The sequence below is a fragment of the Penaeus japonicus genome, unplaced genomic scaffold, assembly GCF_977035675.1.
Source record: "Penaeus japonicus unplaced genomic scaffold, GWHDUDI00000001_assembly GWHDUDI00000003, whole genome shotgun sequence".
NCBI classification, from domain to species: domain Eukaryota; kingdom Metazoa; phylum Arthropoda; class Malacostraca; order Decapoda; family Penaeidae; genus Penaeus; species Penaeus japonicus.
In genome coordinates, this window is record NW_028234405.1 from 22,339,587 (window position 1) to 22,347,086 (window position 7,500).

Below are 7,500 nucleotides of genomic sequence, written 5' to 3' on the forward strand. Positions count from 1 at the left end.
GTTGCGACTAAGGTCGATATCCCTCGTGTCATTTCTCTTACTCTGAATTGTTTTTCCCACCCTAGTGTTGTGCCTTGTGTTACTCGCTTTTTTTCTTTTCTCTTTCTAATTTCTCTACATTGTGAAGTGACCGGATTTCTTTCTCGCGCCTATTCATGAGTGAATTACGAAGTGGTAAATTGTTCAGAAATCTCAGGGAAACTACCGAAATTTTCTTCGGGTTGGATAGTGTACTTTTGCATTCTCCTTCCCATTCCGTTTCTCGATCATATCTGACTCCCCACACTAACCCCTCAACTGCTAATTCCACCACTGACCCATCCTCTGACCTGACCCCAACCCACCCACCCCTACTCAAACATGACGTTCCAACCTCATCAGACATTCAATATCGTACAGAAATTTGATGGCTCGTCCATTCCGGTTGAAGATTTCTTGGAAAATGATGAATCTATGATTATTCAAGGTGGAATGTCTAGAGACGACCCTTCTTTCGGCAATAAATGCGTAAACGCGGCTGAAACACGTTTAGAGCTTACCTCAGCGAAAGTACGAAACGCGATTAACGCCTTTAAGACATTGCCATCCGATTTGCGCAGTTGGAGTTATTTCAAGGATATATTTAGATCTTCGTTCAAATCCTTGGATGTAAGTCATCATATTCAGTTCGTGAGACTTAGTCAATTAAAGCCTGCTTCCTTGTCCGAAGAAGACATTCGATACTTTATCAATCAGCTTCGGGTTCAAGTTTCAAAATGGGTTAAAAGTATCCCCCACAACCATGACTCCCACATAAAGTCCTTGTTTAACGACCATCACGTCTCCTCCATGACGTATATGGTGAAATCTATCCTAGTTGCTTCTTTACCTATTTCTGTACAAGAGCAAGTTTGGGAACCCTGTGAAGATACTGATTTACTTAAGTTACCCGGCGAATTTGCCAAGTCAATAAGAGAGAAGGCTCCCACAGTATCCGTCAATGCAGGCGTTCCCACTACTAAGGCAAACACGACCACACAAGACAACACACCCTTGCGTAACACAAACAAACACAAACAACCAAACGACAAACCACAACGCAACCTTAAACCGCGGTTCCACAACCATGACACGAAAACACAACACTCAAGACAAACCTCCCCTCACAGATATAATACGGGACATAACACTCGCTTTCCCCCGTCATCTAACTCACCTCAGGTTCCCAGACGTAAACAACCTTGCGTCACGAATTGGGCACCAAACAGGGATCAGTGTTTCAACTGTTGTGCAAAAGGTCACGGTGCGGAATCATGTTATTCGACTCCGTACTGCCCTTACCATGGCACGCGCTAGCATCCATGGGCCCACTGCTCGGCGTTCCCAGACCAGGTGAGTCAAACGTACAAATTGCTGCAACAACGCCAAGCAAACCGCCATTTTTTAGGGAAAAGCCAAAAACACCCAGACACGGCAACACTACAAGCACAATACCGGTAACACATCACATTGTCTCAACTAGTTGCATCCCTAATGATATCACTCAGCCGCCATTGCTTCCATCTATATTAAATGACAAGCCTGCATATTTCTTCTTAGACACCGGATCTTCTTGTTCTGTGGTCTCGTTGAATACCTTGCAGAATTTTGAATTATCTATAGATTTGCAACCGAGTCAAACCACCATTTGCGGGATAACAGGAGATAAGGTATCAGCTTTAGGCAGCAAAGTCCTTAACATCTCTCTTGGTAGTGAAATTTTTGCTCACAAGTTTGTCGTAGTAGAATCTAATTTTACCCCGGGACACCTTTTGTTGGGTCATGATTTCTTATACCGTACAGGAATTTTCCTCCATCCTCAGAGTAATAGAATTACTTTTAATGGTCAGAATTACCTGTTAAGGACTCCCTCTTGCCTATGGACGCATGCCGACCCCTTCACACCCGCAATGACAATCAATGACAATCACACATGACCATAGTCACACCAAGACGACACCTCACTCTCCTTCCTCTCCTCCCCACCACCCCCTACCCCTCCCACCCGCCCTCGCTTCACCTCTCCTCTCGCCGCGCGCTCCCTCTCCCCGGCTCCGATACCGGCACCCACATCACGCAAACCTTCGCCCGCAAAACACGTTGACGACTGTGCGAAATCTTGGACCGCTAATGATAATGCTCCTAAGCTTATTGCTAGTGCTACCACTACTATTCCGGTATTTCATGATCTACTGATAGACGTTTCTTGTCCTTCGGCAAATGGTACTGCTTTGATATTACCTGATAATATACGAGTAAAAGGTTGTGCAACATTACCTTCCTTGTATAATATCACTAATAATAGATGTCAGGTGCATGTATTTAATCTTACCCCGGCCCCGTTGACTATTAACGATGGTGTACCTGTAATATCTTATGAATTCACAGACTTGCCTATCTGCGAATTTGATTTACCTGTTCCCTCCCCTGTTTTTTTCTGCAACATCATCTACCCCTGATGAGCAGAGCTCTGATCATGTTCTGAAGCAAAATTTAGATTTTCATGAAGGATATGATATTTTGAATACCTTATTTAAAGAGTTTCCAAGCGTACTGCCAACCAAGGACCGTCCTATCGGAAAAACAACATTGCTTCAACACTCCATTACCCTCGAGCTTGATGCTAACCCTTCATACATACCGAGTTATAAGATCCCTCATTCGAAGCGACAGGCCTTGGAAAAGGAGGTTAAAACAATGTTAGACATGAATCTTATTTAACCAAGCAATTCACCCTGGGCCTCCCCCCTCCTCCTTGTTCCAAAGAAGGATAATACTTTCCGCCCAGTGGTCGACTATCGCAAGTTGAATAAAGTAACAGTGCCAGAACCATTCCCAATTCCTAATCTTAGATTGTTGTTGCAAGACACTGGCTCTAATGATAAGATTTTTTCAACCATTGACCTTGCTAAAGGCTTCCTGCAAGTTCCTATGGCTCCTGAAAGCGTGCCATATACGGCTTTCTCGACTCATATGGGACACTTTGAATTTTTAGTATGCCCTTTTGGCCTTCGCAATTCCCCTCTCACATTTAGCAGATTAATGCCACTTGTACTATCAGGACTAATTAATGATCAGGTCCTCGTGTATTTAGATGATATTTTAATTTGCTCACCCTCCCTCTCTGAACACGAGAATAAATTGCGTCAAGTTTTCAATAGGCTATCAACTGCAGGATTAACTATTCAACCTAGCAAGTGTCAGTTCTTCAAGTCTAAGTTAGAATTCCTAGGCCATACCTTGTCATCTAAAGGTATTGCACCTAATGATTGAAAAGTTAAAGCCATTGCCGACTTTCCAACACCTAAGAACCAGAAGGAATTGAAGTCCTTTTTAGGCCTTTCAGGTTTTTACAGGCCGTTCATTCAAGGTTACGGGTCCATCGCGACACCGCTTAATCATCTCCTTAAAAAGGATACTACTTGGCAGTGGACAGACGAGGAAAAAGCCGCATTTTCAACTCTTAAGTCGCGACTAATTAAGGCTCCACTCTTAGCCTTCCCCGATTTCAATTTGCCTTTTGTCCTCACCACTGATGCCTCAAACCTCGGGCTCGGAGCAGCACTCCACCAGAAACATGGCCATTCTGGAAAAAACGCAGCCCATTGCTTTTGCAAGTCGCGCCCTTAATTCAGCGGAGAAACGCTATCACACGACAGACCGTGAACTACTCAGTATCACATGGGCCCTCCGTCACTTTCGAGAGCTAATCTTGGGATATCAGATAGAAGTGCACACTGATCATTCCCCCATCACGTCCATATTTAAGGGTAAGGACCCTCATGGACGACGCGCCCGCGCAATTGAAATTCTAGCAGAGTTTGACGGCACCATTGTTTATTTACCCGGGAAACAAAATGTCGTTGCCGACGCGCTATCACGCGCTCCTCTCTCTGACGCTCACAACCTGCCTGAATCTAGCTCCTCGCCCACCTTTGCCTCCCGTAAGGTGAAATTCTCTGACATTGCACCGATCTTGGTAAGTACTGCCGCGCCTACCGTTGAGGATCCTTCGGAGGACGAGATCCGGCCTGCACATGTTAATGGTCGCCGTTCCGACCCCATTCATTATGTTACCGCCCCGGTCTTGGCTGCCCCAGCCGTACCTCCCATGGACCCACCCACGGAGGACGAGATCCGGATAGCGCAACGTAATGATAATCTGTACGGCCCCTTAATTCAAGCTTTAGAAAGGAATGAAAGACCTCCCCCTAGCAGACATGTTCAAGTAAGTAAACTTTACCTCGATGCTAACGGTGTACTTTGCTACAAGTCTCGATATAGGACAAGAAAGCTCAAGGCATCTCGTAAGCTTGTAGTTATTCCTGAATCTCTTGAAGGTCGAATCCTTCCTCTTTTCCATGAGTCGAAAGAAGCTGCACACTGTGGTAAGTATAAGGCAATTCACTTAGCTCAGCAACGCTTCTTCTTCCCACACCTCATTAGCAAAGTTGCTAAGCATGTTCAGTTTTGTAAGCAATGCCCATATTACAAGGGAAATACCAATGACCAAGCCCCTGCATTGAAATATGACATTCCAGACTTTCCTTTCCAGAAGGTCTCTTGCGACACACTGTCAGGTTTTCTACCTTCTCGCAATGGAAATCCTTATATTTTAGTCTTCATTGATAACTTCACTCGTTTTTGTGAACTCGTCCCCGTGCCCAACAAATCAGCAAATGTTGTTGCACATGCTTTTCATGACTTCTGTCATAAATATTCAGCTCCCGTGTATTTTTCAACTGATAACGGGACTGAATTTCATAACAAAGTCATGGATAAGTTATGTGATATCATGAATGTAACTCGTGTTAACATTCTCCCTTACCGCCCACAAAGTAATGGTATTACAGAAAGGCTCAACTCCTCCATCCTCTCATTAATGAGATCGCTTGTTGATGCGACATCGGACACATGGGATGAATCACTATTGACAATCCAGTCTTGTATTAATAGTACATTCCATTCTTCCTTAGGTGATACCCCATATTTTCTTTTATATGGAACGGATAAAAGACTACCCTATGACCTCTTTGATGAAAATAAAATTCCTTCATATAATGATAATTATGCTGAATATCTTCTAAATAGAAACAAGTCCATCTTTCAGATCACAAAGAAGCATTTGACTAATTCCAGAGATAAAATACTGTCATTTCAACACAAAGTAGCCCGCCACAAGGACATTGAAGTTGGAGCATTAGTATTTAGAAAAGTCAACCAACAACTCAATAGTAAGTCAAAGCTTGCTCCTAGATTTGAAGGTCCATTTAGAGTAATTAGTGTAAAGAACAACAAGGCCTACATTAAATGCATACAGTCAGGTGAACAATCTTGGTCTCATTTCGACGTCCTAAAGCTTGCTCACAAGTACTATTCTCCCCCGGCCGACGAACACTAATTGATTTTTATCTTCCAGACCTTACTACTCTTGGGCTTATCATTCTTCACTTTGTCGTCTGCCGACCGCCATGCCCTACCCCCTAAGCTTCGTGCAGTACCAGGAGCCTTCGTTGAGGACCATGGGCTAGTCTTACCAATAACAAATAATGTGGAAATGAAAATTTCGCTTCAGCCGATTGCTGATTTCTCCGGCCTGGCTACTTTCCACCTACGTAAGATAGCATCACTTCAAGCGCAGGTAACCCGTGAACAGTTAACACAGCAGCAATTCTCTCTTCTTGACAGTGCACTTAATTATATCCATAATCAACTTTCTTCTTTGTAGAACATAAACATCGTTCACGACGAGGATTAATTAATGCTGTCGGAAAGATTGCCCACGCGTTATTTGGCGTTGTAGATGATGATACTTTCACTTCTAAGTTCTCAGAATATCAGAATAATCTCAGAACAATTACTCACTGATTTGACGCATCGATGCATGCCGTCAACACTATTGCCACTAATGTTCACGAGTTACAGAGAGCATTTCACAGCGTTAACTCAACCTTTGAAAACCTCTCCACAAAGCTCAATAATTCTAACCATTTCACAGAGCTCGCGTTTAACGTGCTATCTTACCAAGTGACAATCAATAAGATTATAAATAATATTAACTCAATAGCCAACTCGTTGATTTCAGCAACAGCAGGCGAAGTGCTTCCTAGTCTCATTACTCCACATGACTTACGCCCTATTCTCCACAATATCTCCTCTGCTAATGCTAAGCCTCTTTTTCCTCTAAAGCAACGAATTCAGTTCTACTCTACTCTAAAATCTTACCTCACAATTTCAGGTCTCTCTGTACTTATTCCACTCTCCCCTGAAACTACCTTCAAGGCTTATTTCATTCACTCATTCCCATACAAAACAAATAACACTTTTTTTCACTTTAAACACACAACATTCACTCATCCTAAAATCCCTTCACGGCCAGGCTCTTTCCTTCCTACCAGCAGATTTCTTAGATAACTGTGCAAAGACCACTCCTCGCACATTCGTTTGCACTGCCTCTGGCTCTTGACACAAACATGCCATCTTGCTCCAGGGCGCTCATTACAAACCATAACATTATAGGTCAGTGCACATTCTCTAAAATCCGTGATTCGGTTAGGCCGTTTCTTCTCTCATTTCCCGACATTACCCTATTATTTTACTTCAAGGCTACTACAACTACAGTTATGTGTAACAAGCATAACCCTGATGTTGTTCTACAAGGTACTTTTGTTCTTCCAGCCTCATGTGAACTAACTTCCTTATCCCTATTTATTCCAGCCACCCATACCTACACAAGGAAGATTGCAATGAATACCTCCTACCTGCAACCCATGTCGGTATCATTGCCATCCTATAACATTTCTCTTCCTAGTATAACTTTTCAATAGATGCCTACTTTGCAACAGCTTGATGCATTTACCCCGCTCAGCCCGTTCCACGCAACCTACATTTATCCTGTATACGTTACCATCGCCGGAATGTGTATATTGCTAATAACCCTGGGAGCGTGCTATTGCATCACCTACAGGCGAGTTGCATTGAAAAACAAGCAAGTAAAACATACTCATGATTCTGTTGCATATACCAGTTACCCTCATGCCATATAATATTATAAAAAAAATCAAATCCCCCCCCCCAAAAAAAAAAATAAAAAAAAATAATACAAAAAAAAAAAAAAAAAAAAAAAAACATAAAAAACATTTTGATACAATATTCGATATATTACTAACTCACGTTTTTAATTTCTTGGAGCACGAACTATTTTCCTTTCATATATCGAACTATGCCTTATACCCTACGTCCCCGCTTACCTCTCTAAAGCCTTGTAAGGCGCCAGGTACTTGTACTTTTTTTTTCAAGTTATGATATTGACGGATGCAGAAGAGCACACCTCCCAGGTGTGTTAAACCTGTAATTGCCGCAGCTGATCTCGAGGCCTGCCATGCTGCACATCCGTGTAGTACTGTGCATTAATCAAGAATCTGCCGGATGTTTGCTCTCTTCGTATATCACTCTTATAGAGTTCCCCTGATCAAGGAATTC

General features: G+C 42.8%; 1 pseudogene; it reads left to right on the forward strand.

The window, feature by feature from the left end:
• The first annotated feature begins 1,292 nt into the window (after positions 1-1,292).
• The window catches only part of LOC147472141 (uncharacterized), a 14,998-nt pseudogene continuing 8,790 nt past the window's right edge, over positions 1,293-7,500 (forward strand).